General features: G+C 41.2%; 1 protein-coding gene and 1 pseudogene across 2 annotated transcripts in view; one reads left to right on the top strand and one right to left on the bottom strand.

Moving 5' to 3' along the window:
* Positions 1 to 16,474, top strand: part of LOC147024522 (uncharacterized) — a 28,539-nt gene extending 12,065 nt beyond the window's left edge. The window contains exons 2-3 of the mRNA XM_085884527.1: positions 5,646 to 5,732; positions 15,664 to 16,474. The gene's annotated coding sequence lies outside the window, so the exon portion shown is untranslated. The remainder of the gene's footprint in view (positions 1 to 5,645; positions 5,733 to 15,663) is intronic.
* Positions 588 to 16,537, bottom strand: LOC147024521 (uncharacterized; annotated as a pseudogene). The gene is made up of 2 exons (XR_015059075.1): positions 16,404 to 16,537; positions 588 to 2,829 (listed from the first exon to the last, which is right to left on the bottom strand). The product of XR_015059075.1 is annotated as an uncharacterized LOC147024521 (transcript).
* Positions 16,538 to 16,819: the final 282 nt, after the last annotated feature.

Genomic DNA, 16,819 nt, shown 5'->3' with positions numbered 1-16,819 from the left:
TATATATATATATACACCAATTCAAAAATCATAACTTGGATTGGTTTCCTTAGAATCATAGATGGTACCGCCAAGTGGAATTTCTGGCCTGGGCCCATGGACTATATCCCTCTCCGCCCTTCCCCCACTCCCGGCGTGACTCATCCCCTCGGCGTGACTCATCCCCTCGTGCCCGCACAACCGCGGATGGGAGGGAGTTGTTTACGTCATGAATCATGACGGAAGGGTTCTTCTTCCTCTTCACAGAAGAGGGGGAGGGGCGTCTTCCTTTGTGTTGTGATCGCTCCCTAACTATTAAATTAGTTATGGTAAAATAGTAATCACAATAATGGTAAAGTAAGCAATGGTAAAATAAAATCACAGCGCATTTAATCAATTTCTGCCCATTAAACAATGGAAGGTGAGCTCTCTTGGGAACATGCACTTATTGACATAACTGAGCTAAAGGAACCTGTATGTTGAGTGTGATCGAATTCCAAATTTGTAACAATATATATATATATATATATATATATATATATATATATATATATATATATATATATATATATATATATATGTAAATAAATAAACATACACACACCACCGGTCTAAAGTTTTAGAACACCCCAATTTTTCCAGTTTTTACTGAAATTTAAGCAGTTTAAGTCCAGTGAATAACCTGAAATGGTACAAAGCTAAGCGTTAAACTGCCAGAGGTTAAGAAAAAAAAGTTTAGGTGACCAAAAACTGAAAAATAATGTAAATTTCAGAGTTGTTAAAAAGGCCCTTTTCAGGGAGCAAGTAATGGGTTAGCAACTGCAGCTGTTCTGCAGCAATGGAAGTAAATTAAACCTTGAAATTTGCTGCAAACAATTCCTCCAGGTGTCCCAACAAAAGTTGGTTGGTTGCAAACCTTATGTCTGCATAAAAGCAGTGTTGGAACAGACTGTGTTTCTCCACCCTCTGAAGCATTATTTGGACAATATTGCACTGCAGGAAGTAGTATATTGCTATCATAATGGGAGAAAAAGACAATTAACAAAGGAAGAGGGACAGACCATTCTAACCCTTAAAAGTGTAGGTCTTTCCTTTTGAGAAATTGCAAAGAAGCCAAGGTGTTAGTGTGTAGTTTCCTACACCATCAAAAGGCACTTGGAAACTGGAGGAAACTCTGACAGGAAGAGGTCTGGCAGACCCAAAGCCACAAGACAATCGGAAGACAAGTTTCTGAGAGTCAACTGCTTGCGTGATCGGCAGCTCACAGGAGAGCAGCTCACAGCAAAGAACTCTTTGTCAGCCTTCCTATTTTAGACAGGTCTAGCTTTGAGAAAAATTGAATGTTGTAGGCATTTCATGTTAAAAGTGGGCAAACAAGTTTCTTAGGATAATTTGAGGTAGCTGAAAACAAAAAAATTGTTTGCCAGACTGAATTTTGAGATTTTGATCCTCTAATTTGAAAAAAACAAAATGGCCACCATTTTTCTTCTTTTTGGCCTTGTAACTCAGCTTCTAAGCATTATTGAAGTTTTAATATGGTGGCAATACTGTTGTTTGTGATCCCAAGGATTCCAAATATGTTGTCACCTAAGTTGTATCTAGTTTGGTTTGTCTGCCATCTTGAATTCCAAGATTGCTGCCATTATTCACCTTATGCATTAATCAGCCCATATGCATAAATAACACATGTTTAAAATGATGACACCTATCATTAGCTTAAGAAACATGTACAAACTATCTGGTACACATGTAATAGCTTCCTCTTCACTGACATTAACTCCTTCATGAGCTGGGTGTGAAAGGATGTCACTTCTAAGCTTGAGGGCAATGTGGATCATGGACAGGAACTCATTTTCTTCTTCTTGTGGTCGGTAGGTAGGAATGGTGAGTGTAGCTGCTGCCTCTTCATCTGTTTGTGTCATCTTTGAAACAGGTATGTGGCCAAACTTCAGCAGAACCAGAACAGAACGTCGCTCACTCAGTGCATTGTCATGGAGTACAATTACCTCGTAGAATTCTGAAATCTGAGGAGCTAACTTATCCTTGAATGTGCCCATTCGACTGGTAAATGAGGGTGGAATATCCAAATTGGATTCTTTGACAATGGTACGATACCGGTTCCACACTTCCCTAAGCTTGAATATATGGCCTTGGTCAGCAGAGTACTGCAGCTCATTGCATCGCCAAATCTTCGCAATATCTGTATGCTGAGAGTTGTCTTTGGTTTGGGATGTCCTTCTGATAAACTGAACATAGCAGGAGAGATTATACTTTCCTTCTGCTGCAATAAGGTAACTGACAGCTCAACACAAACACTCATTTATTGGTCAAACATTGCAGCTTCCAATATTTCTTGGCTCTTGTTAAAGGTTGTTATGGAAATTAACTTCTGCTTGGTTTTTTTATGTTGTCAGATCAAGCATAATTCCCAATTAGTGGGCTGTGCGCTACTAAGTCGATTTGGGCAGGAAGGCTGGGATTCTGCTGGTCTTGATGTTGACGGAGAGTCAGAAGAAGAATAGGGACCACTTTCTTTCAAGGATGCATTCTTAAGTCTACTAAGTCTTTCTTTGCTTGTGTATGTAGCATAGCACGTTTTGTGCCAATGGATCTTCTTTTTGGAGTCTTCATTCAGGAACTTCAAGAGTCTATCAACCGTATCATTGTACTTGACATCTCGTAACTTTTGTCGTTCGTGCGTAATCTTCGACAATGTGCCCAGGCCTTTTTCTGACGCATCGTACAGGATGTCTCGTCTCTCTTGACATATTATGCACAGATTGAGGGAAACTGGGGTGGATCTCTTCAAGTTAACTAGCGCATCCATGATCTTGCGGAGGTGTCACATATCTGTAATGATAGAAAGAAAAATAGTTTGTGGTTAAATATTGATTAACATTAAGTTAGACTGCTCTAATTATAATTCTCTTTAAATACTCTTGGAATTTCATATTTCACCTTGTATGTTATTTCCAAAGTAACAGTATCATAACTAAAATAAACATACTTCATTTATCAAGCATCACAATAATTCAGATGGAAAAACAGATTCAAGCCATTGATTTCAGCATGACCACTGCCTTTATTTCTAATATAAAAAAAAATCAAAAATTATCAAACACGTAATTCGTAATGTCAATTTTTAAACTATTATAATCAATAGTAGCTTCAGCATATATTAAGTAATATCGTGTGTGTGTGGTCTGTGGAGGGGGGGGGTGGGGGCTGTAGATGTGGATGGTGTGTGGTGTGTGGATGTGCTTGGTTGTGTATTCATGTATGCCAATTATGTATTTACAGTACAGATGTTTGATAATCTGTCTTTTTGGCCTGATTACATTCAATACAAAGAAACCGAGAAATGACGGCCGTCTTGGAATTCAAAATGGCGAGCAAGCCAAACTGGTTATAACTTAGATTTACGCAACATATTAGAATTCTTGATATCACAAACCTGTGTATTACCATACACTTTTCAACTTCCTCTATTGCTTATTCCTCTAGGCTGGGCTCATTTATTACTGAATTGGGCTAAACTATGGCGGCCATCTTGGAATTCAAGATGACGCACAAACCAAACTAGTCGTAAGTTATGTAACAGTATGTCTCAGTATCACAAACGTGGGTATTGTCATAATTTTTAACCTCCTGTGATACATATAAGCCGAGCTATAGTGCAAAATATGGTAAAATGGCGGCCATTTTGTTTTATGGAATTTGAGGGTCAAAACCCCAAAATTCAGCCTGGCAAACAATTTTTTTTCTATTCAGCAGCCTCAAATTACCCTCAAAAAACTTGTTTGCCAACTTTTAGCACAAAATGCCTATAACACTTTTTTTGAAGCACAAATATTGAAATCTGGACCTGCCTATGTCTAAGGTTTTACAGACCTTGAGTCCAAGGAATCAAGCAAGGTCTGTGAAAGCTTGGAAATGGGAAGGTAAACAAAGAGTTCTTTATTGTGGTACCAGGTATAATACATTCTGAACAAGCAAGGCTGAAAAGTGACTAAAAGGCAATCATGTGTAGATTTAGAAAGCATGTTCCACACAAAGCAAAGAGAAAGACAAAAGAATAGGGATGAAAACTCCAATACCACTCTTCCATCCATTCCTTATAGGTGGCAGATCATCCCTGTGATGTTGTGCTCCATTCTTACTCACAAACAATTTTACTTTTGATACCTTGTTGATTTGTATACTTATGTCTTATGGTTGTCTCTTCTCTATCAGTCTATTCTTTAGATGTTTGCCATGTACTTCTTATTGATAGACTCATTAAATGGGATTCGTAACCACAGAATAGAAAAATCTGTATTGGAAAAATATAACTACCAAGGAGAAGCTTGTGCATGCATCACATGTTGGAAAAGTATATCAGGAGACATCAGCTTTCTTTTACTTGAAGACAAGAGAAGAGAGTAGAGAAAATGGACAGATAAATATGGCATGTGGGATTTGACCTTGGAATCTGTGTATAAATGTGAACACTGTACTGGGCAACAGAAAAGAAGTAAATTGTTGAGTTAATATAGCAAGCATGTCTTGAATAGGGTGGAAACAAATATCTTTTCATGAAGGATTAAACACGAAACAGTTTTAGCGAGATTGATTCAAACGTAAAGCTTTAATAACCTTTTTTAAATATTCCCATTGCTCTGTCTATTTGTTTGCCATCAATTAATGGTTGACAAGCAAACACCATCACATGCTTGCCAAAAATGATAACCTGTTTGGTGTTATACTCTGAGCACTTGCCGATTGTGGGCAATGCATCACTTGCTTCCTAATGCTATCTTCCATGTATGAGGTAAACCTCTGTTCTAATGTTCTTGTCACTTCAAAGATTATAAATATTGTTGCACACAAATTCAAAAACAATATCAAATTCCTCTTCTGTAGTTGTTCCAAAAACCCAGAGTGAACAAAAAGTTCAGCAATTTAATATTTCCCAGAACATGTAATATAGTGATAGTTCTCATCAGGGAGAATATTGTATTTGTGGCAATATATTTTTGTGTGTCCAGTTTGGAATTCATGTTTCAAATCGCACATAATATTGCCCTGAGCAGCAGTATTGGAAATTGCAAAGGGAATAGAGCACCTCATAAACATTGTTTTTGTTGGGAATACGAATGTGCTCAAATCGTATTTCATTTCTCCTCAATGGAGTGGAAAATTTAAACCATGGTAGTTTTGATGTGCCTGCAATTGCTCTGACCTGAATTGCATTGCTTTTGTTGCAGCACTTTTCAAAAAATGTCTGAAAGTGCTTCCGTGACACATTGAACGTTTGTTCTAACTGGCAAAAAAGATTCTCAGGTCTGAGATAAGTTGTGGAAATCAGAAAAGATTGAGAAAACTTTTTTTTAACTTGATATCGAACAAAATTTATTTGCAGACTATCACATTGCTGTCGATTGCATAAAAGGGTCATCTATACACTTTAAAAGGTTAAACAACGATAAAATATACATGGATATGTGGAAGCTTCGAGACACAAAAGGAGGTTTACCCCTCATTCCTGCATGTGCTTTATCAACAGACAATTAACTTCAATGTTATAATCTCCAATTATGTTACATTAAGTTTACATTGATTGTTTAACCCATTCTTACCATCAACCTAATCTAACTCGGCATCCCTTGAATGTTTCCCTATCTCAGCATTTACCCTTGGACGGTCACTCCTCAATCACTGGCTGCTTCTGAAATAGCAGTCAACCTTGAGCAACAATTTCCAATTTTCAAAAGGTACCGTGGAATCTTTAGCATACACAAGTGAATGTAGTAGATGGGAGAGCCTGATTAATGCCTTCTTCGATTGACTGCCCCCAAAAAGGATAAAAATGACAGTTTATCGGTGGGCCTGGAATAAAACCCAGACTAGACAGCTCAAAGGAGAGTATGATGCAGATTGCTTCTGTCAACTCATCTTCACCCTTATCTATATGCTGTTGCCTTTTTTGTAGTTGGTAAATCCATTTGCCCATCTTCCTCTTATTGACCAGCCTCCAGTGAACACCAATGGATTTTATATGAATGTTGTCATAACAAATGTTATTTTGTCACACTGTTGTTGTCTATATTATTGACAATCCTTAGTACAGTAAATAATGGGAATCATTCTGTTTGTAGTGTCGTGTGTTACAAAAAAGTGTAACCATGTGAAATGTGGAAAATAATAACAACATGAATACAAGGATTTTATTCCAATAGTCACATAAATCAGATGCAAAAACCATAATTCCACAGATACATGCACATACGTGATTAAATCAATAGTAGACCGAGATCGAATAAAGCAGGAGTGGAGGCCATCTAAAAGTACTCTTACATACATTTCTGATGGAATCCAATGAGATTCTCATCAGATTTATACCTATTATCATGAGAAACAAGAGTTGTTCTGAGAATAGTGTGTTCTCAAAATGGCAGGGTTTTGATCCCACTGCTGTCACAAATGTTCCATACATCCTTTTCCCTTCCAATATTCCTTCCTCATAAGACTGCATTGGCCTGTTTCGCATCTGAACCCATGGTGCTTTGTGCTATGATCGTGGGATCAAATTCCATTTATTATGTTGCTTTATCTATTGTCTGCTAACGTTCATGTAAATGCACACCAATATCTCCTCATGTCCTTTTCTTGTTGATTAAATGTCAAAGGCTCATGGAGGAGCTAGAACATGTAACGCATCAGGATATAACAGAACAAAAGGAATGAGAGAGACAGAGACAGCCCGAGCCCAAACATCTTTCTGCATAGATTCACATCCTTGTTCCATCATGAATCTGAATCCTACCTAAGAAATATGAAAGACAGGGAAAACAGACAACTGCCTTGCCAATAAAGCCACTTGGCAGGTAGTAACATTAGCCACAAGGAGAAATTGACAAATTGGATACTAAAAGAAGAAAACTACTAACCATTCAAAAAAGGTTCAACAAAAACCATCACCGACAAAGACCAGACCTGCCAAGATGTGCATAGAAGAGGTGGTAACCTGTTTTAGTTTAATATGGCTGGAGGAGTACACATGGGTGACAACTCATATATGAGAGCAGGGAGGGTGGTGGAAGCATTATTTGTTTTGTATCCAAAAATAAATATATTGTTCACACCCTTTTTTAGTATCGTGCAACTTAATTAATGCGCAGTGCTACCGCACTGTTGGAGGCCAGTAATAACTAACTATAAGCCTGAAAAAGCATGAATGCTGTCATGTTACTCCACAATTAGTTTTTAAAACAACCATATACTTATTTAACGTCAGTACCAATTGCACAATTAATCGACTGCTTTTGTGGCTTACAGATCAGCAACAGATGTTATATAATTCTTTTTTTGAGAATATCGACATTTTTTGTGATTTTAAAGACTCTGCACTGCCTCAATCTTTACTATCTCCTACTTATATGCTCCACACACTCACAGAAATATTGATACTCACATGTTTTTTCATGAGATTATATGAAATGCTATTTACTGTTCATGAACCTGATATGCTAGGACCTGATATGTTCATGAACCTGATATGTTCATGAACCTGATATGCTTTCCACACATGCTAGGAATTCCACGTTCCCATACCACGTCATCATTATTGCAACTACAACCAGCAGATTTGATGCTACAATTTTTCAAATTACTTATATTGATGCAGCACGTACCTTAGAATGTGATTGCCACGAAAGCCACCTTTTTATATTTTTCCCCCAAATTAATACACTACCAAATAAAGACTTTGCTTCCATTTTTCTGAGTATGGCATTGAAGACTCATGGATGAACTTATTTAGTGTATTCAGAAGGAAAGTACATTGGTTGACAAATCGATTAGTCAATGCAGTGCAGGGCAATTCCACTGTAACTAACATAACGTTCAAATGATTTTTTTTTCCAGATATTTTCTCAATATTCTAGGCAGTCTGGGTTTTTTTATTAGAGTGCTACTGCTGATCTTTTGACTTGATTCTTACTCATTTGATGCATAAACACTTGACAGATGCTGGAGATCCCAGCTCTGCTGAATTATCATCCATATTGTTGGAACTGACGTAATATCAAATGTTACTCCATCTGGGACACCACAAGTTACATTGGAAAATTCTCTGAATTTAACATGATTGATTAATAATGACAAGGACAATGCCTTAGTCGATAGCCTTATTAATACCTACTTATGAGCTGGAATCAATTAAAACCCAGTGAAGTATTATGGGACAAAAACCATAATGTAACTTGCAAGGATATTTGATGTAACTGGACATCCATAATGGACAAAAAAACATAATGTAACTCAAGTAACTTACAAATCTATAATAACATTTGAATGAACTTTGACCAAAAAGTACTTTTTAAATTAACTTCAAATTGAACAAGTAAAAAAGACATAAAATGTCATAGCCCCATGTTGTTTTAGTAATTTTGCTGATGGAGTTAAAAGACGAGCCCATATTTATGTACAACTAAAATGGCCAGTCTACCAGTCAGCCATCTTTGACCAGATCACAAAATAAATTGAGGGGCATGTGTATGCCATCATGTACTGTGCTTGTACGAAGTTTGAACAAAATCATACCATGCATGTCTGAGAAATGGTTGGGTACACATTTAAGTAACAAAATGGCCACCAGTCGGCCATATTGGATCTAATCTCAAAAAAAAGTTCCGTACATATGTAAGCCATCATTATCTGATGCCAAGATTGAACAACATTGGTAAATGCATGTCCGATAAATTGTTGAGGACATGTTCGACACCGTTTTTTTTTTTTTTTTTTTACAACTAAAAAGGCCGCCAGTCAGCCATACTGGATCTGATGTCGGAAATAATGACAAGCTTATGTAAGCCATTATTCATTTTCTGTGTACCAAGTTTGAACAACATTGATAAATGTTGTCTGAGAAATGGTTGAGGACGTGTTCAACATCAGGTTTTTTACAACTAAAATGGCCACCAGCCTACCAGCCGGCCACCTTTGAGCAGATCACAAAATAAAGTGAGGTGCATGTGCATGGGTGCATGTGTATGGGTCCTGGGTAAAAATTAAGATCGAGGCTTTCAATGACATCTTGGATGCTGCTGTCCTGTCTGTGCCTGTTTCTGGTGAGGATGTTGAGGCCGTGGAGAGATTCACTTACCTTGACAGTGATATTCATGTCTCTGCTGGCTGTGAGTCAAAAGTCAATAGACGTCTGGGTCAGGCCTGGGGAGTCATGGATTCACTGGATAATGGGGTGTGGCGCTGCCGGTACCTGTGCGGGAGGACGAAAGTCCGAGTCTTAAGGTTCTTGGTACTTCCAGTCTTGCTCTATGGATGCGAGACTTGGACTCTGACCAAGGATCTGAGACGGAGACTTAATTCCTTTGGTCCCAGGTCTCTTCGTAGAATCCTTGGCTATCGCTGGTTGGACTTTGTGTCCAACCAGCGGTTACTGAGAGAGACTCAAATGAGATTTGTTACCTGCATAATCCGTGAGCGTCAGCTGCGGCTGTATGGACATGTGGCTCGTTTTCCTGATGCTGATCCTGCTCACCAGATTCTTTCAGCGAGGGAGTCTCGTGAGTGGAGGAGGCCAATTGGCCGACCAGGTGCCTCATGGTTGCAGCAGGTTGATCTGCATCTCAAGGAGATGGGGATGGGCCAGGCATCTGCCTGGGGGATGGCCAGACGGAAGCCCCTGGAGTACCGGTGGAAAATGGACGCAGCGACGCGCTGCTCTGGCACATGCTCCCATACCTGACCTGACCTGATGTGTATGCCGTCATGTATTGCGCTTGTGCCAAGCTTGAACAAAATTGGACCATGCATGTCAGAGAAATGGTTGAGGTCGTGTTCGACACCGGGTGTTTTTTTTTAATAACTAAAATGGCTGCCAGGTGGCCATCTTGGATCTGATGGAAAAAAAATGATGTGCATATGTATTCCATCATGTGTTGCCTTTGTGTCAAGTAGGAATAAAATCGGTTCATACGTGTCCGAGGGATGGTTGTGGACGCATGCACGCACACATGCACATACACGAAAATCGAGACCAAATCCATATGCCCCCATTTCAGATTAAGTACAGCAGGGGCTAATAAACTCTGCCAGATAATAACAATGAAACAGCACCTGAACTAGGCCATACCTAACAATTTCTCTGTTATGCCACAACTGACCCAGCTGACAAGAAAAGAATTCTGAAATATTTTCAGCAAACTTGTGCAGGGCATTGCTTCACAGTTGTGGAGCTTCAGGGAACATGCTGTTCCGGCACATGCTCTCATACCTGACCTCAGGGTGTATCAGTTTTGGAATTGCCTCCCTCTGCCATCAGAAAAAATTTGTAAGGTCTTGATGTTTCCCTCTCCATTAGCAAGTGCCATGATTTTGCCGGTTGAACGTCACCACAGCATATTTATCACGAGCAAATGCAACCTGTTGCTTTGCTGACGGGGAAAATAAATAGTGGGGGGTGGGGGGAGGGGGGGAGAAAGAGAGTGAGAGAGAAAGGAGGCAGGTGTAGGGTGAGAAGAGGGAGGAGAGTCAGAGAGGATAGAGAAGGGGTAGCTAGGAAGGGAGAGAGAAGAGCGAGAGGTTGGGGGGGGGGAGATTGGGAAAGTGACACCTCACCAAACGTTGCTTTCCACTGCGGGTAGGAAGGGGCATGAGAGAGAGACACACACACAGAAGACAGAAAGGCAGAGACAGTGAGAGAGCAACAGAGTTGTGGGAGGAGAGTGCTTGGTGGTGGTCATATGGCAGCTCAGTTGCCGGGGTAGCTATCATTTCTTGAATCGCGACTGTGTCGCTGATGCAGTGCCCCTCTACCAGTGCACACACTGGAACTGGTACTCATTTCGCCGACCTCAGAAGGATGACAGGCTGAGTCAACCCCCTGGTGTATTAATTCAGCAGCCGACGGGGCTTGAACTCAGGACCTGAGGATCCCAAGCCGCCACACCAACCACTGAGCCAACACCAGGCTAGGGGAGTGCTGCATTTTATTAGGAGGGGGGAGTGAGGAGGGGACAGAGTGAGAGAGAAGGGTGGGGGGGGGAGAGGAAAAAATTAAACGGGACAGGTGAGGGAGGGTGGAGGTGGGTTGAGCAAAGAGAATGATATGTGATGCGACATGACTGAACATGAAAAAAAATTAAAATGTCAGAACAGTTGTACACACAACACAACAGAGTTTGCAAAGTTATCTGCTGGCACATCTGCAAAAACTTTGATATTCCAGTTCCAGAAAATTTGTGGGAAAATTAACCAAAAGCAATCACTGAAAGCATGGTAGTACCCACCGCTCATGTACGACCTTATGATCCCATCGGGCATGAACATCGAAAACAAAGTGTTATGACCAGATATCATAGTTAGGTGCAAAGAAAAGAGAAGAAGGCATTGCTTATTGAGGTGTTTATAGCAGTGATTTTGGACTAACGATGCAGAAATCAAGAAAATGACCAAATCCCAAGACCTCAAGAATGAAGTGAAAAGATCCTGGAAGTTGAAGAATTCCATAGTTGTACTAGTGATGATGAAAAACCACAGGGGAATGATGACAAAGGACCTCACAGAAATACTAAAAACCATCCCTGGGAATATTACTACAAACATACTACAGTTTGAAGCTGTCCTGGGCTGAGTTACGATCCTGAAGAGAACCCTCGGCACAAAACTTTGAGAACAAAACTTCATAGCTTGGGCCGTGAATCCTGACCCCTTACCAAAATGAAGGTGGTTTTTTGAGCCCACCCTGGGAGGACTCCATTCCACATTCTGTATCCCGCATATGTAGATACCAATCAACCACACACACACACACACACACACACACACACACACACACACACACACACACACACACACACACAGACACACACACACACACACACACACACACACACACACAAAAACACACACACACACACACACACACACACGCTTCTTTCACTAAACGATGCAAAAATCTAGTATGATTTTTCTTGTGCCCCTCAACCAAACAAGAAAAATGTACTTACCCTGTGCATCGACAAGACAAGCCACAGATATGACCTCCCATTGGTGTGAAGAAACACAAAGATTTGGGTATAATGCCCCCAGGCCCACATCATTGGGAGTTTTGCAGTACAGACTGCAACTTATTATTATGGTCCCCAGTCGATCTGGATAACTCCGGTCTGAACTTGGTGAGTTGCGAAGCGACCACGACAGTCCCTCATTTCAGAGACCTCCTGTCAGATCCCTTGTCCAGAGGCTCGTTACCGTGCAGATTGACATCCTTGGACAAGCGACTACTGTGCTGATAGGCAGTCACATGATAGCTTATCTTTGGCCAATCTTACCAAGTCATGTGATGTGATCTTATCAAAGCTGTATGTAACTGTGCCAAACTCTATCATACAGATTCCCCCAGAGCTGCTATATGGCAGCATCATAACAAGCAGGATGAGTCAGAGACCAAATCAGATTTATACACCGACTGAGAAATGACACATATGGACAAAACAAGCAACCATTCAATAATTCCCCAAGTACCCACAATGCAACACTCTCGCCCTCACAATGATCGGATATATACAGTCAACTCAGCCAAATAACTAGGGCCCGCATTCGCTGTGCAGGCTCTATGGGAAGAATCCATTCCACATTCTGAATCCCGCATATGTAGATACCAATCAACGACACACACACACACACACACACACACACACACACACACACACACACACACACACACACACACACACACACACACACACACACACACACACACACACACACACACACCGTTGCATATTTTGAAACCTGGGAGGGATCCGCTCCAACTTCCGAAACCGGCATACTTGCTCAGGGCGACGGAGCACGACCCACTCGCTGAGAGCGACAGAGCACGATCCACTCACTCAGGGCGACGGAGCACGATCCACTCGTTCAGGGCGACGGAGCACGATCCATTCGCTCAGGGCGACGGAGCACGAACCACTCGCTCAGGGCGACGGAGCACGAACCACTCGCTCAGGGCGACGGAGCACGAACCACTCGCTCAGGGCGACGGAGCACGAACCACTCGCTCAGGGCGACGGAGCACGAACCACTCGCTCAGGGCGACGGAGCACGAACCACTCGCTCAGGGCGACGGAGCACGAACCACTCGCTCAGGGCGACGGAGCACGAACCACTCGCTCAGGGCGATGGAGCACGAACCACTCGCTCAGGGCGACGGAGCACGAACCACTCGCTCAGGGCGACGGAGCACGAACCACTCGCTCAGGGCGACGGAGCACGAACCACTCGCTCAGGGCGACGGAGCACGAACCACTCGCTCAGGGCGACGGAGCACGAACCACTCGCTCAGGGCGACGGAGCACGAACCACTCGCTCAGGGCGACGGAGCACAAACCACTCGCTGTGATTGACATGGCGGACAAAAGTGTCTGTCGAGAGTGAACAATTCGCTCAGAAGGATGTAGTATGGTACCAAGATCGACTGTAAGGCGTTCGGCATGTCGCTTAAGCACTCATGCAAGCACTCCAATTAAATGATTGATAAACAACAGTTGGCCAGGCTTTCACTGCATATCATACAGGATCCCTTTCACTTTAATGAAGGTCTTCACCGTGCATGCAGCACTTCATGAAATAAAATGAATTTGTCCACAAAAGAGTTGCAGCTTGGTGCAGAACAACTCTGGAGACATCACAAAATTAAATCGCCCATGAAAAAACACATTGCAGATAATCCGCCATCTTGCTTGCTCGTCTGTGCATGCATCACGTGGTACATCGGTTCGGGGTCCACGCAAACATTATGACTGTTTTTTTAAAACGTCCGTTTTCTTGGTTTTTTTAAAACCAGATTTGCTTTGATACCCTGTAGGGCACCTCACGAAATCTCCAAAAATATAGACAGATCTGGCAGATGCTATGGATAGGCAGTCCCTCTGGGGGACAGGGCATGAGGTCGAGCATTGAATGCATTTAATCATAGAGCTCAATGTAACTCGTTAATTTTGGCACGTTTCTAAAAAATTTTTCACTCAATATCATTCTTCAAACAGTAAAAAAAGGTGTTTAATGCTTTGGAAATTTCACATTTTGTTGTGTATCTATGGAGAAGGAGGGAACATAGCCTTGCTTGCTTAAAGTAAATAGGTATATCAGCTTACTTATAAGACTCATTATTTCTTTGAATTATCAGATTTCACAACAGCTTTCGACACTTATTTAGTCCGGACGATATCCGATCCTCAAAACCGAAATAATATTTTGATGTTATACTTTAATTAGTCCATGAGAGTGGATCATAGAAAATCGTATCACATAATGCATAAAATCGCTCCAAGCTCCTAATTTGAAAAGTATTGAACTTAGGAAAGTGATGTGGACAGCGATTCGGAGCTATGATGAAGAGGCATTTGATAATATGAGTGGGGAAAGTGAAAATAAAAACTTTGTCGTGAAGAAATCGTTGCAACCTGTTCCAAGTCATGGTGGTTGAGCAGGCCAAAAAAACATGGCAGCTTCTGACCCCAGCGAGGTTACCCAGGAAGCGCCTTTAGACCCCTGAGAGTGAGGTGGCCGAGGATCGCCTGATGAAGGATATGATTAAATAATGCCATTATTTATCTTCATAAGGGATGTTTTAATTAATGCAAACACCCAATTTTCACTCTTGCACTTCCTTAGAGTTTTATTCATACCAATGAAAAGTTTCAGGCTGCTAGGTTTTATGGTTTTGGAGATATAGAGGAGACACACTGACGCGTGTGTGCGTGCGCGCGCGCACACACACACACACTGACATTTATTTGTATAGTTCATCACTCACCATCATGAGAGATGTACTGCTTTCTGTCATATTCAGGAGAGCTGTGATGAGTGTCACCCAATTTGACACCGAGTGTGCTAACATGATCTCATTCTGCTACCTGATGTTAAAGTTCTGTGAAAAGTCCTCTGCAGTATCCCTTCATATTCGGCCAGCTGCCTCTTTGCAGGAGTCCCAACTGCTTTATGACTTCCACTTTTGCTTCACTCATGAATACAATCACGGCCTCTTTTTGGTATTTGTCATTACATTTGAAATACTTGTTCGGTATTTCAGCATCACCTCCGATGATAAACAGATCATGATTAATCAGGCCAAAGTATTTGCAGTCACAACACTCCCATGTAGAACAATTAACGTTCCAGCCGCACATACCGAGTTAAATCAATGCTTAGGCATTTGGCAAATCGGGGAGATATTTGCAAATGCCATTCAAGAGCATCTCAAAGTTCTCATGGCATTGGCAACAACAGTCATTATGGTTCTTGTCTGAGACAAACAACATTTTCTGACCATGGTGCAGCGAATTTAGACTTGCCAATTTTCAGACGAGGATATTCATTTTTTAACTGCTTGAATGCTTCCATAACTGTCGTGATTGGGACTTTCTTTTGCAATTTTACTCGCGTGTGATCTGTCTTCACAGTGATTTAATTTACCTCCCAGGCATCTGATGAGATATTTTGTCACTGGAAAAATTTCCAGATAGCTCCCTCAGTTTCTGCCATCTCTGGGTTTGTGCATTTTGAATGTCCTCATTTTACACTGATCCGAAACTTATCTGCCAGCTTGTTGACAATGCACGCTTGTCTCCGGGGACCTATTTGTAATGCATTTCCGATACGTCACATTGCTTTTCCCAGACCTTGCACCGGTGGAAATGCTTTTGAAGGGGTAGCGACACCAGCATTCCCTGCGTGAAGAGCTGGATTTGAGTTGACATGAACATTGAACAGCTGCTGCTTTTTTTCGAGTTCTCATTTTTTGCATTCTCATTTTCATCTTGGCACAATGATATTTCCTTTCTTGCCGTCCTATGTTGCTCGGCTACTTTTTGTTTGTTCTGTATTCTTCCGACGAACTTAATTTCGGTTTTCATCTGATATCTCTGCCTTGTATCTTTTCATCTTTTCTCTGGCAAGTTGCCCAATCTGGAAAGGGGTTTCCACACCTCAGAAATCACCATGAAGTTACATCATCAGCCAACGTTTCTGACGTAACATCATCAAATTGATGATGTTACGTCAGTTCTTGTTTCATCAGTTTCAGAAATTTCTCATTAATTAAGAGTTAAAGATGGTTCTTTCCAATGTATACACACTGGTTGCACCTCAAATGCAGAGAATACTGAAAAGGACATTGTGTGAATGCCTATTTCAATGCGCTGAGTGAAAATTGTTCAATTCCGTAACTGACGTAACAACACCTTGAGTTGTTTTTTTATCTCCTGATTGAGAAAAGTCCACCAAAGTTTCCCAAACAAATTTTGTGCTTAAATGATCTCCAATATTTCCTAATCATCAAACATAATTAATCAATCCAGTTCAGCATTTAATAGAAACTCAAGTTTTTCAGCATCTTTCTTTGAGAGAAAATGACTCACCTCTGATAGAGCCTAGTGTTGACTTAGTGGTTAGGGTGGCTGGCTTGGGATCTTAGGGTCCTGAGTTTGAGCCTTGTTGGCCATTGAATTAACACCAGGTAGGGTTGACTCAGCTTGTCATCCTTCCAAGGTTGATGAAATGAGTATCCAATGTACTGGTATAGGGGCACAGCATCAGTGGCATCATCATTCCCCAACAAAATGATAGCTACCCAGCAGCCAAGCTGCCATACACAAGAAGTAGACCTCTGATAGACATTGCCAAGGTCAAAAGAAAATGGCCACCAAGTCACAGGACATCAGATCTGCAAAGAAGTTTCACATAAATTATAAATTGAGACATTGCACAATGACTCCACATTTAAATGTTGTTCCAATACAGATTTTCATTTTTTAACCCTGAGGTAACATTTTTG

This window comes from Eptatretus burgeri, chromosome 6 (genome assembly GCF_056783735.1).
Source record: "Eptatretus burgeri isolate ZD-2024b chromosome 6, Ebu_testis_v1, whole genome shotgun sequence".
Classification (NCBI taxonomy): domain Eukaryota; kingdom Metazoa; phylum Chordata; class Myxini; order Myxiniformes; family Myxinidae; genus Eptatretus; species Eptatretus burgeri.
The sequence above is the reverse complement of the archived record's forward strand: the minus strand, read 5'-3'. Positions and strand labels throughout refer to the sequence as shown.